The sequence below is a fragment of the Mya arenaria genome, chromosome 9 (genome assembly GCF_026914265.1).
Source record: "Mya arenaria isolate MELC-2E11 chromosome 9, ASM2691426v1".
In the NCBI taxonomy this organism is placed as follows: Eukaryota; Metazoa; Mollusca; class Bivalvia; order Myida; family Myidae; genus Mya; species Mya arenaria.
In genome coordinates this window covers 31,310,856-31,335,770 of record NC_069130.1, presented here as the reverse complement: position 1 = coordinate 31,335,770, position 24,915 = coordinate 31,310,856, and the positions used below count along the sequence as shown (strand labels likewise).

Here is a 24,915-nt window from a genome sequence, read left to right as displayed (position 1 = left end):
TCAGGAATTGTTTTCACAATATTAAAGCTCAAATGTCTTCATAAAATGTTACTTCTTTATTTACAAAATTGGTAATTATTTCACTTTATTGACATTTTCCAATATTGAAATACCTGAAACAATGTTTAGAAAATGTAATGTATTGTTTTAATACAGTGACATTTTTGTGTATTTTAATGCGTAAAATTCGTCTTCTCTTTTTTTCAATTTAATATTGGTCAGTTTTTAAGTGTTCTGCATTAACTTTTGCTTTAGCATACCCTTAAAGCTAAGCAAATGTCTTGCTGAGTGATATTCAATGTATCTTTGATAAAAAGTATAGTGTATACATGTAAACATGTTTTATAGTCAATTTCATTGATGTTTTATATGCACAGTATGTATGATTTAAACTGTGTGTTTAATTAGAACTTTGAAACTTTGAGTGTATTAAAACATGCATTAATAGCATTTTAAAAATTTAAATTGTCAAGTAAATGATATAAATTTTCATTGTTTATATGTTGTTCTCTGATTTTCACCCTTTAAGGGTATGTTTTGTGACTTTTTTCCTTTTTTTTTTTTTTTTTTTTTTTTTCGACCACCCGGTGGACAATTTTTCCAAAAATTCTTGTAAACCAAAAAATTAAAAAGGAGTGGCCTCAGGGGCATAATAAAGAAATTCATAGACTTCTATTCAATAAATTCATTATGAAATTTAAAATCTTCTAAAGAATATTTTGTTAAAAAATATTTATTGTTATAAAGTTACAGTTATATGTTAGCTCATACAAATACAATGTTTTACTATGATATAGTTTTATGTCACGATTTTCTTGTTCATTATTTGTCATGTTATAATTAGAATTTGATTTTAATAAATAAACCAATGGCCATTAAGCAATTCCAAAAAGAAATAAATCCCATTCACTAAGTAATGCTTCTCTTGCACAGGCCTCAACAAAATCAATATATAATATTTTCAAAGACTAATTAATAGCAAAGCATGAAAAAAACACATAGTTGTGACATACAGTATCCCGGAACAACCTATTTTCGACCACAACCTATTTTCGACCGCCTCCTGAAAATGGGTAAAACACTTCTATTTTGCGTCACTTCCGGTAAAAATAAGCTCCAATTGTTAACCATAACAGTAGAACTGTCACAAAACTTCATTTGAAAAAGAATGGGAATGGTAGTGTTAAAAAAACATACTTGAAACAACACCAATTTGTCATTTTTAATTAATGCCAAATTAGACCCTTCTTTTAAAATGATTTCACATGTAAAATAGTTGTTTTTGTTTGCCAGTTCTTACATATTTACCAAAGCCTAAAACCTATGCCCTATTGTTTTCTAAGCATAGTGCACAACATTAAAAGCGCATCAAAATATGGTATGTTGCTTATTCTAAAATTAATGAAATTTATCTACAGGTAACTATATTGAATTGCATTTGGGCGCTCAGTTACCATAAAATTATACATATTGCAGCCTAGGCAGGTCATATGAGGCTCATTCAGAGTTGGACCAGTGATAATAGGGTTCATGATGGGTGAATTTATCATTTTGTACCCATGTGAAAGCCATTTGAAGGGATGATACATTCCTTTGCCCCTCTCGTGGTGACAGGTAACTAAAAAGTGACTGTATGGCAAATATGTAAATATTTAATTACTTTTTTTTTAAATAAAATACATTAATCAGTTTAAACAAGTTATACAAATTAAAATAAAAAATATTGTGCACAAACTTTTGTTGCGAAGTATAATTAAAGGTCGAAAGCATGTTGTATCTAGGTCAAATACAACATGTGACAGCCGCCATTTTGGATTCAAAATATAAACAACAGACGATTGAAACAGATTTTATTTTTTTGTTTTTTGAAAGATGAATGATTGCTTTAAATGTTACACACAAACATTTATTTTTTATTATCACTTATTGATGATTAAAATGTAAATAATCCTTAGGCGGTCGAAAACCCGTTGTTCCGGGATACTGTTAAGACCAAACTTGACAGTATTATTCTCTTTATTTCCACCCGAAAGTGATGTAAACATATTTAACAAACAAACGGTCATATATACAGTATGTACAGCAATATATATTACATGTTATAAGGCACAAAGTAATTACACAAGGATGACGATGTTAATGTAATAATTTTGTAAGATAAAGCATATACTTTAGAACTGGGCTTATATTTTCTGATTTTGTGGCTATTATCATTAATGCGATGTACATTACACTGAATGCTTATTTCTATTATTTTATTTTATTCTAAGAAAAGAATAAAAAAATGAGATAGAAAAAAGAATCAATATCCAAAAACATTTCGTGGCACCTAGTTCAAAAACTTGCCGAAATTGAAATACAAGTAATAGAAGAGCACTAGGGTAAGACAAGGGAAAGACAAGGGGAAGACAAGGGAAAGACTAAATGCAGACAAGGGGCTGACCAGATAAGGTTTCTTCAGTCTATCATAAAAGCTATCTTTACAGTGAAACTTAGAATGATGAGTGTAGTTTAAACAGATGTTTTAATGTTAATTAATATATAGAGAATACTTATAAACCATTTGGACCTTTCATGTAAATAATATAGATTTATAAATTTAAATAACTGATATTGTTTTATAAAAAAAAAATGGCAAACAAAGATATTTAAATGTTTTTTTGTTTTCTTTTGAAATATGCATTGCATTATTTTGATATTAATTGATAGGTATAATGATATCATTTTGGTTCTGGGATAATGGGTTTCATCTTCAAACACTTATTGAACATAACAATGAAAGGAATTCACGAGCCTTTATTTAAAGTAAAACAATAAATTTCACAAGGTGATAATTACAAGTTGTTCGTTATTTGAAATAGTTAATCATTAAAGTTCACGCCTTATTGTTCCAAGCTCAAACTGTGAAATTGTTGTACCATTGTTGATTCAAGTTTTGTATAATTGGTTCTGCTGCTTCATTATCAAATGAAAAACTATCCATTGAAGGCTAATTTAAGCCTTCTTTAAGTGCCCCATGGTACACAATTCTGTGTATTGATCTTTATCTTTATTGCCTCCTGCTGTTTGTCAAATCTCAGATCTGTCAGTGTTTGACTAGTCTATTTTTTATAATTTTTTAAATCATATTAAAGGCATTATTACGATGCTTTAGAGTAAGAATAAGAGTAATGTTAGATATTTTTATAATATCCAATTAATATCATTTATATTATAGAACATAAATGGAATGAAACCCTTTTAACTTTATTTGTTTATTATTTACTTCCCATCAGTCAAATTAATACATTGGCTATGCATTTATTGTTTATGCAAGAATTGGTTGTGTATTATAGAGAATGCTATTTTCTACTCTAAATGGTGTCACCTCTAAATGGCCCCGGGCAAATAAACAAATACACAGGAAATTGGCCCTGCTATAACACTAGTGCAATAAACAAGGGATACACAGCAAAGAATTATCATGACAATCATTCCTAAAACTAGGCCTTCGAAGGAAACTCAATATATTTTTTAAGAATTTTGTTTTAGAGAAGAGATGTAAACAAATATGTTTTGATAAAAGATAGGAAATAGGCCATATTTATTATATTTTGTGTTGCAACTGCATTATAAAATAAAAGTACTATTTCTTTAGGACACTTTTCAAATTGTATAGTTTATTTTATGTCATGCATATCATGTATTTTTACATCAAATAGCAAGTTTAATAGGAACTCATTCATAGTAATGCCTGCTTAATGGTTGGATGCATAGGATACTTTCCTCTTTTGCCATTTTTAATGTTATCACAGCAGGGTTCCTGATACTTCCTGTGTTTATTGGTTCCGACCTATCGGGGCTAACACTGTTACAATCTCATCACAAAAGTATGAACAAGCATTTTATCATTTTGCTAAAATTCAATTAATTTTAATGCCTGGTTAGTCTACCATTTGGTAGGATAATTTCCTTTTGTGCTCTTTTTATAGACAAAAATAAGTAGATACATTCAGTATCAAATGCTCAAACTAGGCTTTTAAGATGTTAATGTTTGAAAAGTAATGAAATAAATCGTGAGTATAGTTACATAACATCTATTCATGATAGTTACAGACAATTGCAATATCATTTAGATTAGTATTTATTAACTTTTTGATGAAGTTATAATGTAATGCATATGAAAAAGCCTGAGCTACTGTTTTTAAATCATTTTAATTAAGGCAAAGTCTTTTTTTTCAACATCTTTAAATCACAATTACTTTTTTATCTTAAACATTGGTTTTGCGTTCACAGTTTGAATATAAAAGTGCTGTTCTCTTATATACGTAGGATTCAGAATTATTATTTTGTAATCACTAATTCACTTTAAATAAATGTCTGAATTACCAAAAAAATCATAATTATTTGGATGTTATAATTGTAGCACAATTATATTTATATCACCCCTATTTTCAAATATTGGCTTACAAAGAAATTTATTTAAGAAATGTTTTATTCTCATTTCACCTACATTAGAATTAAAAAATTGACAAATATAATCAGTAAATGACGGGTAGAAACCCCTTGTCTTTAGTTACCGGCCCATTAAATGATTAACATCATAAAGTCATCAGTAAACTGTAACTGCTTGAGGAAATGATCTTATCAGTAAAATTAAATCAATATAGTAAGACCAATCTGAGTGGACCAGGAAAATCAATACTGGCTTATCTAATAGACTATAGACTACAATAGTTTATCCATAGTGCACAAATTGTTCACTACGAGTGCACTCCTAGTGAACAAGAGTGTAAAGTTTGGTCTTAACAGTACTGTAGTTAACCTATCAAATCTTGAATCACGGTGATGATGCATAGCGGATTCTTTCCGTCCACATTTTTCATTTGCTGGTTCTATCCGGCACCGGTGCGGATCTATCCGTTTTGTTTATATTTTAAATCGTTTAAATAAACAGCAAGTGATGTAAGTATGTGTGTGATTTGATTTCTAAAGAATAACTCCATTTAATATCGACTAAAAAAAACAAAAATGAAAGTCCCATAAGTTTTTATTTATCTAAACGAATGAAAATAAAACAGCGATCATGATTCTGACAGCTACTACCACACAAAAGAAACGTTAAAATGTATGTATTATGAGATATTTGCATACTGATAAATACGTTTAACTGTTGAAATAAGGTATCGAAGTAGGTATTATTTAATTTCCTGCTTTTGCATATAATATCAGGGATAAAAAAATGGAAATGCAGTCCTCCCTTATCGGTTTAGCGAAGCTCCGGATTCTATCTATTATGAGCGTATGTAAAGAAATTTGGGCACCGGATATATTTTGTCACTCGCACCAGATTCTATCCATGATTTGATATGCTGTTTTTGTTTATTTGTTTGCAGTCGGAAAAGAAGATCTAATGTTTCTCTAAACAGAACGTAGAACATAAAAAAAGAAAAATTCAATCAACAAATGCAACACCTTCGAGCACTTCTAATGCCGCAAATCGCCCGGATGTTAGTTCACTGATTGCTGCCCCCCATCGAAACAACGTTCGAAGAAATCATGGAGGATACTTTTCGAAAGCAATGTCTCCGAAGATATACAAAAAGAAATGCTGAAAATTTTGCCAAGTGTTCTCAATAAATTAAACAAATTGGGGCTTTTTACACCCTTCTGCGATTTTCTTCGATTAGTTAACACTGACAAGTTTCCTCTGAACAATATATCACTTTTGCTATTTCTTGATGTTGTCAAGTGGTATTCTGTAGATAAAACCTCTCAGATGTATTACTCAGAAGATTGTTTGAAATTCTGGAAGGTGTTGTATTGACTATTTCACGGCAAAGCACTACGTTTTATGGCTGGAATGAAAACACCAACCGAAAAGTTGGATATCGGTAAAGGACAAATAAATCCTCAAATGACTTCGATAAACTTTGCTAATAATAAAGGGCTGTTTTTGCAAAATTCATTTATCTAACTTGGTTATTCAAGTAGGTTGTGTGGTTGAGTACCATTTTATAAAGTCTCAATGCAATACATCAAGTAGTTGCTGAGATATTTACCTATGTGTGCATATATGCAAAACCTTAACCAGAATTTCTAAGTCGCATAATAAAGGGGCAAAACTTATATAATATGCACGATAGAGTTATCTTTCCTGATTTGTTATGAAGGTTGAATGGTTGGGAGCCCGTGCATAAAGTTTCAATGCAATAGATGATGTATTTGAATTTCTATGTCGAATAAAAAGGGCCCTAATTTGAATTTAATGCAAACTAGACTTATCTTAATTGGTTATTTAAGTAGACTGGATGGTTGAGTACCATTGTATAAAGTCTCAATGCAATACATCAAGTAGTCGATGAGATATTAACCTATGTGTGCTTAAATGCAAAACCTGAACCAGTATTTCCAAGTCAAATAATAAAGGTCCATAATTTGCATTATATTCAAAAAGTTGTTATCTAACTTCTTTAATTTAGTAGGTTAGATACTTATGAATACATATCTAAAGTTTCAATGCAATACATGATATATTTACTGAGATAATAACTCAAAGGTGCTTACATGCAAAACCTTAACCAAGGTGTGACACCGACGCCGACGCTTGGGTGAGTAGTATAGCTCTTCTTTTTTATAGTCAAGCTAAAAACAAACATACTGTAACAGTGAAAACAAAAATCAACATAACTCACAAGCTGAGCGTATAAAACATTTACATGATACCACCTAGGCATTTTTATAAAGGGAAATAATAAAGAGAAAACATATAAGATTGCTGCAATAGATGAAGGCTTTGTTTCCTGACTGGCCCACCTTGGCGTACAATAATAAATGTTGTGGTTCCAGTTACCCCATCTACTTTGTTTTTAGTGAAATCGTTCAAATCTGTATGAGCATTGCATGGACGAAAACAAAAACGAATGTACTAATAACACAATCAATAATTCCTAAAATGAATTGGTTTCACTTCACCGAAACCACAGCATTAATTTGTTCAGCCATAACAAGGTACTCTTGAAAATTATTTATGTAAGCTATACATGATCAATTTTTTACAAAGAAACATCCACCTTTATTCAAAGTTGAACTCCTGTCAATTAATTATTTCCTGTGTGTTTCTTATGCTTGTAAAAAGTCACTCTGTATTTAAAGAATGTACCACATATTGCACACTAGTAGCGTTCCGGGTTAGTATGTCCCATTTCATGCTTTTTCAGATAGCGCTGGGATTTAAAGTTCTTTCCACAATATTTACAGGAACTCAGTCAATAGTATGACCGCACTTATGTCTTGCAAGATTAGGTTGATATGAATACACACGGTCGCAGAAATTACACTTGAATGGTTTTTCCTTTGAATGGGATGCCTTATGTCCCTCAAAATGGGATTTATAGTTAAAACATTTACCACAAATGTACTTAAACTGCCCCTTATGTTCCCTTTTGTGAGTATTTAACCCCCCTCTTGTCTTGAATGATTTTCCACATGAACACATGAATGGTTTCTCATGAAAGTGTGTCTTCTGATGTTCTTTGAGTATTTACATGACGTCTGAATGCTCTCTTCAAAGAACATACTGTTGCACAAATAGAACATGTTAAACTAATGTTTACGCTCTTATCCAATGTTTGATTCTCATTGCTGTTGTTGTTAATTGTTGCTGCAATTATTGTTGTCGGCATTCTGGGGTTCACTTCTCCCTCCAACCCCGGTTTCACAAATGGAACAGTTAGCGTCCATGTTCTTATCCAAGGTATTTGTGTCGTCGCTTTTGATGTCATCCCCGATTTTACTCGTCCCTGCAACCTCGATTTCGGTTAATTCGAACCCAAAAAAATTCAGTTCGTCTTCGAGGTCCTGAAAGAAAAAGAAAAAAATCTACATCATGTAATCATTTTTTTAATACATAATGTCATAATATGAATATCATAATTCCTTTCAAATACCAAACTGACCAAATGTGTGATGCTGTAACAATTAAGGATTGGGGATTTTATAATGGTACTTCTGCAAACTAAAATCAACATTTCTAATCAAGCCTTATGCATAATAATACTTCCATAGATGTTAATACACTAGCGGTGATAAGTTATTTTAAGTTGATCTGCATTAAAATCTTTATCATCAAGAATGGGCAGATAGAGCACAGCAAGCGAGCCCTTCTTAATCATTAAGATTCTAGTTCAGGTCATCTTACATATTTGAAAAACAACCTTATTGACACTTTGTCATTGCAAAATCTGTTGCAGGGTTTTGTATCAAATGAGTTGCAGTGGGAGAACCTTAAAATACCCACGAAAGTTGAAATGCTTAATGATTAAAGCTGCACTCTCACAGATTGAACATTTTGACAACTTTTTCATTTTTTGGCTTGGAACGAGCCAATTTATGCGAAAATGTATGTAAACCAACCATATAGACTGCTGACAATAACTTTGTCACAGAGTTTTCAGTTTAAGCACAAAAATTGAGGATTTACACAACATAAGTTTTCAAACAGAAATATGAAAATCTGTCATTTGATCTATTGTCAGCAGGTTTTTGGACGGTGCCCGCTCAGGGCAGGGTTCATAGTAGGGGCAATCAGCTGAAAAGTTACAAACCGATTTACCGCCTGTCTCGGTCGAAGAAAGAGTGCGGTTTTTCAATGCTTAAAACACCAGTAATATTCAATAGCTTACAAGAACATTAATAATTATGCAATAAACCTATAATTCTAAAGCACAAAGGATATGTTTAAAATACATTACTTAAGAATGCATGATTTATTTTATCTTGATTTTTTCCTGCGTTAGCTGATCGTTACATTTAATGACATTGGACTTTTTCCTTTTTTTGGCACCAACCAAATTACTTGCTAGAATAAATCCGGACTCCAAGCTTTACTAGAATAAGGGCCAGTTTTATTAAACTTCGTACGAAGTCTGTTTTGCTCACGAACTTTGTACGATGTATCTCAGGCTGTTTAGCCGTTTTATTAAGAATTTCGTACGAACAAGCACCTGTTTCTTCGTAGATCTTCGAAAATTTCTACGAGAGCTCTTAGGGTGGCGTACGAACTTCGTAGACTAAAAAATGGCTGCCACAACAACAGATCTTTCATTTATTATGGCGTATTTTAACAAAACCAACTGCCAATTTCAAGACAGAAGACGACTCTGTGGAATCTGTAACCCGGTGAGTAAATTAACAAATTGTTAAGACGCCGTTTTGACTAAATTTTCAGGGGATGCAACCTCGCGCCAACTGTCAAAATGTTTTGAAAAACAAAATGCTCTTATTTCGATGCATTTCAAGAGTTTTGTTGTGATAAGAACACTGGAATATAGACTGAAATACTATCCAACCATTAGACTCATGGTATTTGAATTTTACGGTGTTTTAAGTAAAACAAACAAGCTAAAAACAGACTGATTTTATGACAGTGTTTATTTACACTGATCTGTCATTTCATCTGTCAAAGTTTTTATAATCTTTAAATAACTTGCTTTGACTTATATTTACAAGATTATCATGTCTCTAATTGTGTTCAGAAATTCTAAATCAACATTGAAGCTAATAAATTTAAAAGTTGCCTGGGGGTGGGGATGCGGGGGGGTGGGATGGGTCAAAAAGTATTTTTTTTTAAATATCCAGAGCAGCCAGAAGGTAAGCATAAGCTCTATTGGTCACAGTTGGGAGACTTGTTTGTCCCAAACCACATTTTTTTTCAATTTTATTGCCGTTCTGAAAACATTGCAGCTAGTAATGGGACTTGGGATGGGGACTCCCTGTTTGCAAGTTTGTGCTCTATCAACTTGGCTCACAGGCCCTTAGAACTTAAAATAACTTAAAGCTTGCAGTTGAATTGTTCAACCAGCTCGACAAACTGTTCCTGATAACTTAATTTGCAAACAATCTGACCTTTGTGGGTTAGTACTGGGACACACTCATGAACGGTATAATATTAGTACGGTACACCTTGGTGCAAAAGTGGGACAGGTTCAGATCTTGAACCCCATGACTGATGAATACTTGAGCTCAAGCAATGGCTTTATTAAAACAGAAACCACCTTGCATTTAAAGAAAAATGTCAACCATATTTTAAGCTTCAGAAAGAAAATAGCCTGTTTATAAATAGATTATTCATTTTTTATTTCAGATCCTGACATGTATCCAAGATGCTGGTAACTAGGCGGGACGGATTGTTACACAGAAATGAAGGTTTCTGGATGGGTAACTAAATTTCCATATTTCCGGTTTACTCATGTTATTTATAAGCAAGATAAAAGTAAATACACCACAAGAGCGAATCAAGTGGAAATTGTGCATTATGTATGTATTTACAGTCAGTTTGTAGCATTTTTTTTTACCAAATCTCAATTTAATACAAACTTTTAAGCTTATCATGCATATAGTTTGATGCACATTCTATAATTATAATAATAAAGATGTGCAGCATATATATGAAATGATCCACATCACTGGATACTGTATATATGTAACATTGCATGTGAAAATGCATAGCAACAAGTGATATAAGACTGCTGAAAAAATCACATTGCAAGTTTTCCTATTTATTTTCAAAAATTGATGTTTTATTCATTTTTCAAAAACATTAATTTGCGACAGAAATATGAAAAACTATGATAAAATCTTTTGTCAGCATTCTTGTATCGCTGGTTTTCAGATGTTTACACAAAATTTGCTCATTCCTGGACAAAAGATAAAATATTATTAAAACTGTTAATCTGTAAGAGTGCAGCCTTAAAGAAAACAAATGAAATAAAAAGGGTTTTTAATGATTTCTAGCAGATAAGTCTGGTGTCAAAGAACCAAATTCAAGGTATCTTTATAGCCGTCTGTCATGTCAGAGACAATACACTAATGTTATTGTATTATATTTGTATATGATGTATAGGCCCTAATTATTAGGTCTATAAATCTGGCTTTAAGTGATTTTGACTTGTGCCCTTAATTTAAATGAGAAAACAACTGATGTTTTATTATACGTATTTTACAAGTGGCTCTGTGAAATATTCTGTGACTGTTAAGAGGTGTAAATTTAAAATATTTTGTATATGTACTCAATTTTTTTTGATCATTGTTTTTTTTGCTCTTAAATAATTTTTGTTTTTCGTTTCAGAGACTCAGCGCCATGTCACAAATACTTCAGAACCTAGAATGAAAGTTACCGAAAGAGCAATAGACTTTCCAATCTCTACAAAATTCATCTTAACTGTTTTTCAAGGTGATACTTGAGACTACCAAAGACTTTTCAAGGACAGAATTCACAAAACAGTTTATGCCACCATCTCATATCAAAGGATTGTGCTTGAGTTGAACAGCCTTCAAACAGAAACTGCTTCAACACCTTCAATGGATTCATTCTGATTCAGTTTACCCTTGCTGTGATCTGAGCAACTATTTACATCAATTCAACATTGTAAATTGTTTAAACTTGAAAATGCTGTCTTCGTGCAACTCACATGAATCTATTTACTGTGGATTTTGATGTTGACTCTATACAGGAAGAAGAGACCATCTTTATACATGCTGGAATATCTTTTAAAAAGGAAACAAATATTATAACCAACATACTACACTGTTATGTCATCCAAGGACTCAGCTACCGACTCAATTTATAAATACTTCAAAGAAAAAATGTCTCTGTCAATGTTATTACTGCTGTGCATAATAAGACATTTTTTATTATGCGCCCCTTCAAAGAAGAGGGGTATATTGCTTTGCACATGTCGGTCGGTCAGTCGGTACCGTCTACCGTCTGTAAACCAAAGCTTGTCCGAGTGATAACTCAACAATTCCTGGACGTATGGTCATCAAACTTGACATGAAGGTTGGGCCTGACCAGTAGATGATTTTAGGGCTCATTGGGTCAAAGGTCAAGGTCAAAGTGACCTTGAATGGTAAATTAATTTTAAAGCTTGTCCGAGTGATAACTCAACAATGCCTAGACCTTTCGTCATCTCGTCATCAAACTTGATATGGAAGTTGGGCCTCACCAGTAGATGACCCCTATTGGTTTTGGGGATCATCGAGCCAAAGATCAAGGTCACAGTGACCTTGAATGGTAAAAGGTTGTCCAAGTGATAAATCAACAATGCCTGCCCCATGGCCCTCAAACTTGACTCGGAGGTTGGGCCTCACCAGTAGATGACCCCTATTAATTTTTGGGGTCAAAGGTCAAGGTCAAAGTGATCTTGAAAGCAAACTCGACAATTCCTGGACCAATCATGCCATTCAGTCTGAATGGTCATCAAACTTGACATAAAGGTTGGGCCTGACCAGTAGATGACCCCTCTTGACTTTGAGGGTCATCAAGCCAAGGCCAAGGTCCCAATAACCTTTAATGCAAAAAAGATAACAAATCCTCTCTCAGGGATATCTCAACAATGCCTGAACCTATGATCATCAAACTTGACATGGAAGTTGGTCCTGACAAGGAGATGACGCTTATTGATTTTAGGAGTCAAAGGTCAAGTTCACAGTGACCTTGAATGCGAAAATGTTTCGAGTGATAACTTGACAATGCCTGTACCCATAGCCCTCAAACCTGACTTGGAGTTGTGTCTGGCCTATAGATGAGTCCCTTTCATTTTAGGGGTCATCGGGTCAAACGTCAAGGTCACAATGACATTGATTGAAAAAAGCTTGTCTGTGTGATAACATGTCAATGCCTGAACCCATGTCCCTCAAACTTGACATTTAGATTTTTGTAGACCAGCTGATGACTCATATGGATTTTGAGGTCATAGAGTCAAAGGTCATGGTCATAACACACTCTATCCTCACACATTGAATGGTCATAATCTTAAAACTGCCTCAACGGCATCCAATGTCAGTGACTAATCAGCTGTCATTTCGTTCCATGCTTATTTCATTCAATTGTTCATATAATCCTGACAACATGGCGCTCAGGTGGGGGCATAATGTTTGACAAACATCTCTTGTTGATACTTGGCTCATTTCTTACATGTAGCTGTAACATTTTGGGCAACTTCTCAATTATTTTGTTTAAGACATTTTTCATTCAGCTCATCTAAGCCTAAGTTAGTGTTCATGTTAACTTTTATGACTGCCTGTTTATTGTACTTTTTATAAATTATTTTTAATGACTTTTTCTCAAGAACCATTTGGCTAAGTATGTCTCCTCCTGAAATAGACTAATTCTTTTAGCTCTAGTTGTCTGTCTGTGCGTCTGTAACAAATTGTGTCTGCTCCATGTCTCTTTAACCTTTTGAAGGATTTGATATAACTTCCCACAAATGTACATCATATTAAGAGGAAGGGTTTATTATTATAACTGTTGAGCAGTTGCTGAACTTGACTGTATTATATCTTGCATTTACCTCAAGCTGTTAAGTGAACAATATAACATTGACCAATACAAGGAACTAAACCTTCTAGGTCACCATTTTGGAATAAAGTAATACTTAAAGCTCATATTTCCATAAGAATCTGCTCATATACAGTTTAAATAGCTTATTCAAGTATATCATTTTAACAGACAGACAGACAGACAGACAGACAGACAGACAGACAGACAATTTATTTTGACTTGTACAATGTACATCGTCAACAACACATAATGATATAACATATAATGTCAACGTGTATGTAAAGTAACAGATAATGCAAACAAATGAGTATATATATACAAATATATATGTACAAAAGTATTCAATACTTCTAAGTAATTAAATTAAATAAACTAATATATATATATATATCAGAGGATGAACATTAAATAGAATTATGTTCTAACATTAATCAAAGCGGATCTTTCTTTGAGAGCATTTTTAACAAACAGACATAAGTTAATCAGTTCAGCTCTATTGTTAGATTTCAACAGCTGCATATATTTAAATACAGAAGGTCTTATAAAGTAACAATTGTTGATATATTTCTTTCTTAAATTGCTAAATGATTTACAAACACAAATAAAATGATATTCATCTTCGATGTCTTTAGAGTTACAACACAAACAATATCTTTGGTTGCGTACAACGTTATTTCTATTGTATCTACCAGTTTGAATATGGAGTGGGTGCACGGACAGCCGTAGTCTACAAAAGAAAAAACGTAAGCTCTTTGGTAAAATATCTAAATAAGGTTCATATTCCAGACAGGTTTTAAAATGTATATACACATCTAACACCGTGCTATTTTCTATAGTACTATACCAATCTTGTTTAAAAGTATCGATAATTCTACATTTGATTTTTTTTATGAATGATTTAACATCAATATTGTAATTATCACCAAACACATAACTAAAACCATAATCATTTAATATCTTTTTAACATTATACACCCAATTACGGCAACCTTTATTACTATCACTCTTAGCCTGTTTGTATACATATTTTATGATAATATTATCACTGTTAGCAACCTTAAACCAATAAGACAATATACGCACATATCTATGAATATATAATGGATATCTACCCAACTCTCCGTAAACAGTGGCATTGCAAGTGTTTGTTTTAACGTTCAATAATCTTTTACAAAATTTCAAATGAATTCTTTCTAATTCCTTTGATTTAGTATACCCCCAAACCTCTGCTGAATAATTTAAAATAGAACCAACAAATGCGTCAAATAACTGACACATAATTTTGGGTTTTAAGTCATAATCTTGACATTTACAAAATAATACGTTCATTGCCTTAAGTGCTTTGCCATTCAAATGTTCTTGGTTCAGGTTAAAATTTCCAGTATAATTAAAAACAACACCCAAATAATTAAAATCATCAACAACTTGTATATCATGGCCATTGTAAGTCCATCTTTCATTGGGAAATAATCCGCCTCTTTTACGAAACACCATGATTTTCGTCTATCAATATTCACCTTTAATCCCCAGCTATTACAGTAATTTGACAAATTGTCCAAATGGGTTTGAATTTCTTCAGGAGATTTTCCTACAATGGCCATATCGTCAGCAAATAATAGCATAATTATGACAATATCATCTATTTGTAATCCTGAATTAATATCATTTTGTAAATACAATTCAATATCTTCCACAAATAAAGAAAATAACAAAGGGGACATAACTTTACCCTGACGCAACCCGACAGCATAGCTAAAGTATTCAGAATATGATGACAACGATTTTACACAAGATTTAACCTTCATATACATATCACGCACTATTCTAAGTATTTTTCCCTGTATTCCACATTTATACATTTTCAGCCATAGGGCATTTCTATAAATAGTATCAAAACATTTCATCATATCAACATATATAACATAAAGCCTTTTGTTTTCAAACAAATAATTTTGAATAAGAGATAACAATATAAATATAGCATCAGTGGTAGAGCGCCCTTTTCTGAATCCGAATTGGGCATCCGAAATAATATCATGTTGTTCACAAAACTTTTCAACACGCTTATTTATAACAGTGGTAAATAATTTCGATAAACAACTAACTAAAGTAATTCCCCTATAATTATTTACATCAGAATATGATCCTTTTTTATGTAAGGGGATTATAATCCCTTCAGTCCATTGTTCGGGAAAATAACCCGAATTTAATATATTGTTAAACAAATCACATAGATGTAATGCTAAAATGTCTATAGTTTCAATAAAATATTCATTCAACATATTATCAGTACCATAGGCTTTACAACGTTTTAATGCCTTAGTAGCATTTATTATTTCTTGTACAGATATTGCCTCGTCAAGTTCTGGAAAACTATTATTTGGTGCATTAAAATCATAATTAATATTAAAATCCTCTGCGTCATGATTAAGGCTGCCAAAGACAGAGGTACTGAGATTTGCGAAATATTCTCGAAAATTATCGAGTGGAATTTTATTTGAATTGTTTGTAGTTTTAGACTTAAAATATTTCCAGAATTCTCTAGGCTTACTCTTTCTCAAATTTTCAATATTCTCTTTCTATAATCAATATTCTTTCTCTTACGAACTATATTCTTGTACTGTTTTTTCGCATTACATAATAACAATCTATTTGCATCTGACCTATCAGTATTAAAAATTCTAAGAGCATCTAAATACAAATCACGTGCTACAGTACAATCATGATCGAACCAATTCTTATTGTTATGGGTATAATTCTCAAAATATACATGATCTGAATAAAAACATTCTTTTGAAAACAATGGTTCAGCTACACTCTGAATAGTGTTTGTGAAGGAATGTAGCATATTGTTAACTGCGTCTCTGTTTGAGCAATCAACGTTATGAAAAATATTATTGAAAACAGGTAAATTAGAAATAATCCTGGAGCGAAATTGCTCCCGAAAAGAGACATCCCATTTAAATTTAAGCTCCGAGTACTTTATAGTATTAGGTTCAATAGTATTGCATAGCAATGAAATATGTAACGGAGCGTGGTCACTCCATTCATTGAAAGATTTAATAGTAAATTCTTTAATCTGTGAAAAATTACGCTCGCTTGACAATAAATAATCAATCATAGAACAACCGTTATGTGACAAAAATGTATACTGATCAGTGTTACCAATACGACCATTAACAATACGAATACTTGACCCTTTACATATATCTAATAATTTTATCCCATGGCTATTACTTGATTTGTCGATAGAGGCCCTATCGGGGATACAGTCAAAGTCATAATCAGGGCTGTCAATATTACAATTATATTTATCATGTATTACATAGTCCTTTTTATTACTCGTTCTACTATTAAAATCACCACATACATATACACTACCAAGACTGTCATATAAAGACAAATCATGTTCTAAAATATCAAACAAATCAACATTAACAGTGTTATATATAGGTGAATCTTCGCCCCAAATATATGCACCACATAAATATATATCCTCAACTGTGTTAAAAAAATTGTGGTCAAACTTAAGCCATATAATTGTGTCAAAGTGGTTTCTAATAATTTCAATTCCCTCGCTTAAACAATCTTTATAATACAAAACAATACCCCCACTATTTCTTTTAGCGTTCCTATGCTGAAATTTACGATAAAAATTATGCGATTTATACCCCTTTAATTCAATATTGCTAGAAGAATCACACCATGATTCATACAAAAAACAAATGTCATATTTATCTAAGATATTTACAAAGTCGCTGCTCTCCTTTTTGTCCCTAGTGAGACCGTGGACGTTCCACGAGAGAACTGACAGTTCACCCCCGTCGTGTCCCTACGTCCGCACCGGTTTGCCGTCCACGTACAGGGTGTCAAAGATGATCCACGCACGCTTACCCTCCTTCCTGGCGTCCTTCATCATGGGCACTAAACGTCGTCGTTTGTCCATCACTTCCGGCGGAAACTGTTCATACATTTGGCAACCGGAGCCAGCCAACTGCTTCCACTCGCGACGTACAAGTTCCCTGTCCTTAAAAAACGTGAATTTAGCTATGACGTTGCGAATTCGCCCTTGTACCAGATGTCCTGGAGAACGGTGGATGCGCTCGAAGCGAATGGACTCAGCAGTCTCCTTCGCCAGCTTGAGCTTCTCTTGTAGGTGCTGTCGTAGTTTAGATTCCGTAACATCGGCTGGTTCGTTCCCGGAAGTATTATCCTCTGGGATGTTAGTAAAAACTAAATTGTTTCTCATAGATTGAGACTTTAAGTATGCCACGTCATCCCGTAGATCATCACGCTGCTTTTCCAACCTGCTGACCCTCTCAGTCATCAGCGCCGCCTCCACGTCGTGCGTCTCGATCCGGTCTACAAGGCCGTCCAACTTCGCGTCTGTACATTTTATACGATCCTCAATAGCTACCCACATCTTGTTGAGTTCCTTCTCAAAACTAGTAACCTTCTTTTCAAGAATGTCTAAGGAGTTCAGCTTTTTCTCCATAGTAGAAAGCTTATCCCCCATGGCCTTCATACAATCCAGCAGATCCTTGTTGGTGGGTTCGCGGCTGCTTTCCGCCATGCTGTTACTGTTTTCCGCCCCACAGAATACTTCACCAACAGTGTCCTTGTGCTCTGAGTTGTTTACATCCGGGAATAAAACAGCCGAAGCCTTACCCAAGATTTCGCTGATGGAAAAACAATCTTCAGAGTCATCAGACGGGCCCCTCTGTTTCGTTTGTTTACACTTGTTCCTATTGTCCGAATTATTCCCACTGCTGTTTCGATCTTTTCTCTTTTTAGTCATTATTTATTAAACACATTTTTAATCCGTATTAATGCGTATGATAAAATGTAATTAAGTTCACTTGTTTTAAAGTAAATCCAAGCTCAATTGTTGAATTATAACCAAAAAACACAATTTTTTATCCCGATTCAAAAAACGCGTCCATTACCCGCCATATCACATACTTTTCCTTTAACATAACATCAGATCCTCCACTGTTTTATGTTTGCAACATTTTTTTTTAAACTTTGATTTATAAATCATGACTTTTATGAACAAATACCAAACAGCAACTCACAGATCTATACTCATTTGGGCAGAATTTTGTAAATCCAAGCATTGTCAATTGATATTCAATGCTTTTTGGCAAATTGGGGCATTTTCTGTCACATTAAAATCAATATTAACAATAAATCTCCAACTTCAATATTCTTATATTTTTGTGCCCATTCTTTGCCAATTATTTGTTTGTCTATTGGTATAGATGTATGTTTATTCATACTGTTTTTCAAAATAACGAATTAATAAAATGTTTGAAATATTTTATTTGTTCATAACTTATTTAATATAACAAAAAGATGACTGCATTTTGTTTTATTTCACATCATGATCACTCATAGAGCAAGACTTGAAGAAGTATAGTGATATAGCCACAGGTGTTTGTCTGACTTTCTCCTATCCAAGAGGGCATGTGTTTGAATCCCAAGTTGGAAAACACAGTTCAAAGGTCAGTTGATGTATCCTGATTGCAGGCAAAGAGAAACACTCTATGATGGGCACCTGTAAAATAGAAGATACATAATCTTTACTATTATCCATAAAACGTGAAAGTTGTTAGTAAAATAAAAAAAGAAATGGTCTAACATTTTTTTCAAATACAATTCTTGATAATATTTCTTGTAAAAGTACACATTTATCTTAAGAGATAAAAAAACATTACAGTACAAATTTGTTTTTTTAAAAGCCATTTCTCATATTCAAATGAAATGCCTGCCTTGACAGTGATATTTTGTATTAAGATTACATATATTGGTAAAATATCGGTAGTTTGCAAGAAGCAGTAGCAATTATTTCTTATTTCATACTATGTTATAATGGCAATTGCATCTGTTTTTGAAAGACTGGGTCTAATAACACTAAACAAGAGATGTTTGTCAAACATTATGCCCCCCCCTGAGCGCCATGTTGTCAGGATTATATGGACAATTGAATGAAGATTATGACCATTAAAGTGTGAGGATAAAGTGTGTTATGACCGTCATGACCTTTGACTCTATGAACTCAAAATCCAGAGTCATCAGCTGGTCACCAGAAACCTAAATGTCAAGTTTGAGGGCCATGGGTGCAGGCATTGTTGAGTTATCACTCCGACAACCTTTTACCATTCAAGATTACTGTGACCTTGACCTTTGGCTCTATGAATCCTAAAATCAATAAGTGATCTACTGGTCAGGCTTAACATCCATGTCAAGTTTAATGATCATAGGTTCAGGCATTGTTGAGATATCAGTGGGGGGAGATTTGTTAACTTTTTTGCGTTAAAGGTTACTGTGACATTGACCTTGGCCTGATGACCCCCAAAGTTGATAAGGGTCATCTCCTGGGCAGGCCCAACCTTCATGTCAAGTTTGATGACCATAGGTCCAAGAATTGTCGAGTTTGCTTTCAAGGTCACTGTGACCTTGACCTTTGACCCCTAAAATCAATAGGGGTCATCTACTGGTCAGGCCCAACCTCCATGTCAAGTTTGAGGGCCATGGGTGCAGGCATTGTTGAGTTATCACTTGGACAACCTTTTATCATTCAAGGTCACTGTGACCTTGACCTTTGGCCCAATGACCCCTAAAATTAATAGGGACAATCTCCTGGCCAGACTCAACCTCCATATCAAGTTTGAGGGCCATGGGTGCAGCCATTGTCAAGTTATCACTCGGATAACCTTTTACCATTCCAGGTCACTGTGACCTTGACCTTTGGCCCAATGACCCCTTAAATCAATAGGGACCATCTTCTGGCCAGGCCCAACCTCCAAGTCAAGTTTGAAGGCCATGGGTGCAGGCATTGTCAAGTTATCACTCGGACAACCTTTTATCATTCCAGGTCACGGTGACCTTGACCTTTGGCCAGATGACCCCCAAAAACCATAGGGGTCATCTCCTGGTCAGGCCAATTCTCCAAGTCAAGTTTGAGGGCCATGAGTGCAGGCATTGTTGAGTTATCAATCGGACCTTTTACCATTCAAGGTCACTGTGACCTTGACCTTTGGCCAATGACCCCCAAAAACAATAGGGGTCATCTACTGGTCAGGCCCAACCTCCAAGTCAAGTTTGAGGGCCATGGGTGCAGGCATTGTTGAGTTATCACTCGAACAACCTTTTACCATTCAAGGTCTTTGTGACCTTGACCTTTGACCCATTGAGCCCAAAAAACAATAGGGGTCAGCTACTGGTCAGGCCCAACCTCCAAGTCAAGTTTGAGGGCCATGGGTGCAGGCATTGTCACGTTATCACTCGGACAACCTTTTACCATTCAAGGTCACTGTGACCTTGACCTTTGGCCTGATGACCCCCAAAAACAATAGGAGTCATCTACTGGTCAGGCCCAACCTCCATGTCAAGTTTGAGGGCCATGGGTGCAAGCATTGTTGAGTTATCACTCGGACAAGCTTTAAAATTATTTTACCATTAAAGGTCACTGTGACCTTGACCTTTGACCCGATGACCCCCAAAATCAATAGGGGTCATCTACTGGTCAGGCCCAAGTTTGATGACCATAGGTCCAGGAATTGTTCAGTTATCACTCGGACAAGCTTTGGTCTACCGACGGACCGACATACCGACATGCCTGTGCAAAGCAATATACCCCTCTTCTTCGAAGGGGGGCATAAAAATATAATAATAATCCTACTCCCCGATTACTGTTTGCATAGTTTTTGCAATAGTTGGTTTAATCATACGCTGAGATATACAGTCATACCCAATGCTTTTCAGTGCTGCAACACTGCATCTCAGATGACTGAGCTTTTCTTTCAAAAGATTGCCTGCAATGAAAAACTTAATAAATCAGATCAATAACAAACAAAGAGGATACTGTAATTAACAATAGGTCTACCTATTTGTAATGACAAATATCATTTGTATACTGGTTAGTATATAGAATTGTATATTAAAACATATTTGAGAGTGTAAACTTACATACCTTAAGGAAACAGTTCAAATAATATTCGCTAACTAAACTCTTTCTTAAATTTGTACTTCCGGGGTTTTCAATCGAATAGAACAAAGAATTAACGAATGTAATAGTACATTTACCTTTTGGGATGTGATTATTTAACATGTTAACGACATAACACTTATTATACACAATACAAGCGATAAGAAATGAATATAGTTGGTATCGAAATGTGTCATAACCTGAAAACATTGCAATGTGACACAGGAAACAGCTGTTTAAACGGGTCAAACCATGCCGTAGCAACGGTAGTCGACAAAACATTACCACCCACTGTATTTATCAAAATAAATAGTAAATGTCTATTTTGATTATTCAAAAAGCAAAGCAGATCAAATCACTATTTGCGAAAAAATTTTAGTATACTCACATCTACGGTTTGTTTACATTTTTGTCCGATCCTTCCCCATTTTGAAGAGTAATTACGTACGAAAGCGTTAATAAAACGGTCGCAGAAATCTTCGCATTCAACTTCGTACAAAGTGATCGCTTGCTTAACATGCATTCATAAAAAATAGTCATGCATGACAACAGTTGGCTCTTGAAATAACCAAACTGTCAATAGATGATAACAACGATACGATTTTAAAACCAGGCAGCTCTCCCTGTATATTTTTCTGCACATACACCAGAGGCACCGTCCCTCAGCACTTTCAGTGCTTTGATTATTACTGGTTTGCATATATTAATGCAAACAAATGCTTATTCCAAGATAAAAAAATAAAATGTTGAAAAAACAGTAAATCTATGAGAGTGCAGCTTTAAGCCTAGAACTAAATTATTGCATATCTGCATTTTCATTGGCTGTTATTAATGCAAACAAATGCTTATTCCAAGATAAAAAAAAAATGTTGAAAAAACAGTAAATCTGTGAGAGTGCAGCTTTAAGCCTAGAAATAAATTATTGCATATCTGCATTTTCATTGGCTGTTCATGTAGATTATATTCTAACGACTCATGGTATGAGCAAATACAGGGATCATTATCGCATAAGGCACTAGTGACTCCTAGGCATACCGGATAGGTATGAATAAATATGTAGCAAAAACCTAATACCCTAATTCACATATGAAAGTTATAAAGCCATCTGAATTATTTGCATATATATCATTTAAAGTGAATTTTAATAACATAATGCATTTTTTGCTGTTGCCTGCTACTTCCTTTTCATTGTTCATGTCTATTTAAGGTATGGATATTAAATATAAAACTTTATTTGAAGTATTCCTACCATTTCATAATCTGAAGTCTTCTTTGACAGTATGTAGAATCCTGAAAAGAATAAGTGTTGTTTAAACCTGACATTTTAAGAGCATTTCTGAGACAAAATACTTTGTCAAGACCTGTAATTTGTGTTTTTCAGACAGTTACTATAAACACATATTTTTTTTTGGTTTTGCCCTTTTTATACTCAACCCCTTTATTCAGTCGAGCGTGCCAGAATGTCCTTATTAAATACACATAAAATCCTCTAGGATTAACTAGTTACAGACTCCATAACAATAACATGTAACTTTTCTAAACCAGTACTGTAGAATCCAGTGACCACAATGGCTAGATTCTGTTGCCGAGTAAAAACATAAAAATAGTCCTTAAAACACGATTAAACGACGAATCTAGATAAAATTGATAAGTCATAATTCAAAAATAGATACGAAAACACAGTTTATGCTTGTCGACTACCTTTTTCATGTAAAATTTCTTCATTTTTTTGTTATTTTAAAACGATCGTTAAACGGCATCTCTTAAATACCAATGAATTAATAGTTAGTAATAATATTGTCATTCTTTAAAATAAAAATATTTGCAGAAACGCTATAAGACAACTCACCTTTATTGTGATTTTCACGGATAGAATCCGCACCGGTGCCGGATAGAACCAGCAAATGAAAAATGTGGACGGAAAGAATCCGCTATGCATCATCACCGTGTGAATTGTCCCTTCAATTCATTGCCTAATGCCTCTGAGAGATTATTAAGCAGACAGTACAGTAACACACCATAACATATTCAAATAGCAAAGAGTTACTAGGGAAGTTTGCGAATATCAAAGTTTTTTTTAAAGATGTACCTTTATTACTACAAACACTTCATTTGCAGCAAACATGAAAAATTTAGGACAGTTTTGGAAAATACAAGCACTTTTCAAGCAGTTTTCAATGCAAAAACAAATTTAAAGTAGTTCTAAGGAGTGTTTTGCAAATTTAAGGACTTTTCATTCAACATTCTAAATTCCAGTACTTGCGAACCCTGCAGGAATGAACCCTGCAGGAATGGGAAATTATTACTTTGAAAAGAGGCAGTAACTCCGAGGTTATGGTACTCTGCATTTCCATTTATCATGCTTAGCCAATGTGTGTTGTTTAACTAAAATCCAAGTCGTATTTAAAAGAAACGCTTCTGACAAGAAAAAGTAACAAAGGTCAATAACAATACCTAAAAAAAGCAAAAATGTGTAGATGCCAATGCATAGTTCAGTCGGATGTTGCAGGACTAGCTAAAAGTTAAAGAATTTCTACAATGTGTAAATTATAGTCTTTCCATATCATAAAATGTTAATATTCTCACTAGTTGTACCAGTGTTTGGGATATTAACCCTTTACTTCATAGATACGCAATTTTACTTATCTATCCATAGCTTCATAGATACGGATCTTAACGTTTTATCCATAGCTTCATAGATACGTAATCCTACGTATTCGTAATGTAGGGGCATTTATTTTCATACCTGATGCTTGTTTATGCGCTATAAATTCATATTCATGAAGTATAAACATCGATAAATACAATGCACTAAAAAAAAAACTATGTTACTATTTAAAGAATTTCGGAAAATCGCGAAATAAGGTCACTGGTATCAAAGATGCGTAAAACGTTGACTGCGCAGGTTTGTGGGCATTCCTGTCTCGTTTTCCTCGTGGAAATTTACACAATACTGCAAGTTATAATTAACTACCAATAATACAACTATATTTTATTGATCACGCGCCTGACGTCACAGGTCATGGTTCGAAAACGTGTCAAAATGTCGACCATGTTGGATAAACAAAAAATCATCTGGCTTGTATAAACAAAGGCCATAAATCATTATATGGGACATATGTGTCACTTCTGTTTCGCTAATCCGGTCATAAAAATGCGCATCTGCTTCTACAAATTGAAAGTAAGTACAAATGTGTTATAAAATAATGACTATCCCTATTGTTAAACTTTGACATGACCCAATTTAACATCGATCAGCTGTTGAAACACGTGTTTTCGAATACACAAGAATGCAATGTAGAGCTAATTTCTGCCCTTGTTAACTTCAGTTTAAAACAACATTCCTGAATAATGTCATTTATATTTCAGTGTTTGTCTGACGAATCGGAACATTCTGGCTTCAATTAAAATGAGTTTGAGACATTGAGTACGACGTCGAGAATTCAGACCTCGGCATCACGCACACAAGGATACGAGAAATGAGGATTTTTAAAATCAAACCCAAATGACAATACATGGACATGCAATAAACGATATAAATTTAGTAAACAATAACATGCAGGCCTCATTTAGTAGTTGAATAATAACTTTATTTGTTCATTGT

At 33.8% G+C, this 24,915-nt stretch overlaps 1 protein-coding gene and 1 long non-coding RNA gene across 2 annotated transcripts in view; both read right to left on the bottom strand.

The window, feature by feature from the left end:
- Nucleotides 1–24,915, bottom strand: part of LOC128202703 (mitochondrial 2-oxoglutarate/malate carrier protein-like) — a 136,409-nt gene that overhangs the window by 57,955 nt on the left and 53,539 nt on the right. The gene's annotated exons all lie outside the window — the stretch shown is intronic.
- Nucleotides 724–23,868, bottom strand: LOC128202705 (uncharacterized). The gene is made up of 3 exons (XR_008255793.1): nucleotides 23,161–23,868; nucleotides 22,561–22,601; nucleotides 724–7,839 (listed from the first exon to the last, which is right to left on the bottom strand). It is a non-coding gene; the product is annotated as an uncharacterized LOC128202705 (long non-coding RNA).